The sequence below is a fragment of the Camelina sativa genome, chromosome 3 (assembly GCF_000633955.1).
Source record: "Camelina sativa cultivar DH55 chromosome 3, Cs, whole genome shotgun sequence".
Taxonomy (NCBI): Eukaryota; Viridiplantae; Streptophyta; class Magnoliopsida; order Brassicales; family Brassicaceae; genus Camelina; species Camelina sativa.
Window position 1 is genome coordinate 22,682,398 of NC_025687.1, and position 1,751 is coordinate 22,684,148.

Genomic DNA, 1,751 nt, shown 5'->3' on the forward strand with positions numbered 1-1,751 from the left:
TCCTATGATTCTCAGTTCTCCACCACTGAGACTTGGCTACAGCTTCGTCGTGAAGGGTCACAAGTGGGTTGGTATAAGAGTGTTTGGTTTCAATACTTTATACCAAAGCACTCTTTTATTTTATGGCTAGCGATCCGTCAGAGACTCAACACCGGGGATCGCATGCTGCAGTGGAACAGGGGTCTATACCCTTCTTGTGGCCTCTGCAGTGCCCCGCTGGAGACAGTTTCTCACTTGTTTTTTGACTGTGGATACACTTCACGTGTTTGGCAGGCTATGGCTCGTTCCCTCTGCCCTCAATTTTACTCAACTCAACTCTCGCAGCTATTGATCCTCCTTNTCGCAGCTCTTGATCCTCCTCTCGGGTACGAATGTTAAGGGCACTGTTTGTTTTCTCTTACGCCTTGCTTTTCAAGCCACAGTCCATACCATTTGGTTGGAGCGGAACCGTCGACGACATGGAGGCAATCCTAGTACATCAGCTCAGCTCATTCAGTTCCTTGATCGATTGATCAGAAACAAGCTTCTTGCCTTGCAGCAGCATACCACGGACGGGCTTCAACTCTGGCTTGCTTCTCATTCTTAGTCTGATATCTCTCAACTCTTTTATACCTTTTTGATTAAAGTCTAAAACAAGGATGCATTTATTGTAAACAGGACTTTTTTGGGTTTGAATATATTTTTACATTCATTAAAAAAAAAAAATTTTAAATATATTCATAATTATTATAGAATTATTATCTATGAATTGAAATTGATTTTTTAAAAATTAATATTGTATTTACTTAGTATTTAGTTAGGGGTGGACAATTGGGAATCCGAAACTGGATTTTATGGGCAGCACTCAAATAATTTCGAAAACAGAAAATATGTCCATTTAAGTTATGGGATGAAATGAGAATTTACAGAAAAGAAAAAAAAAATCTTAAAACATTTTAAATAAAACAATGGTTTGCAATCATGTAGGGAACATGCTTTTTTTTTTCTTTTAATTTATTTGATATAAACATGTTCTAAATGTAAGTATGTTTATAATCCTTAAACCTAAAAAACAACCATGGTAATATGGTATGTATATATTTTACTTAGTGGTATGCAAATAACTACATAGTATTTCCGATCCATTTTATAATATATAATGTTTTCGTGAAACTTTTTGTTTCATAATATAAACGTTTTTAAATTTATATGTAACCTTTAAATTTATTTAATGTTTTATATTATATATTTATATTGATTAAATTTTCTTAAAGTAATCATTTATTAATATGTGTGTTTTTTCTTAAAATATCTGATGAAGTAACATATATGTAGTAATTAAATCCTTAAATAAATGGAGAAAAAATTATCAAAAAGACCAAAATACATAGGTTGCAATTTCTTAGAAACGAGTCACACAGATAGCGACAACAAGAGCCTTAAGCAACAAAAAAAAAAAAAGAAAAAAAAAAAGTAGTTAAACCATTGTCTGATGACAGAGATGAATAAGTCTTAAGTTGACTCTCTCTCTGAAAAAATCTTCATTTGTCCTTATTACATACAATATTACTTCTCTTCTTCTTCTTTCTTGTTCACCATCTCTCTCATTTTCGCAGATCTAAAGAGAAAACCATGAATAGGGGAGATTTAACCCCTGACAGAGATCGTCAGATTGAGGAACATGAGTTGCAAGAGACTCGTTTTAGTCCTGAATTAGACAGGGTTAAGAGTAACAAGAATGTTAGAAGAGAATACCAAAGAGAAGAAGAAGA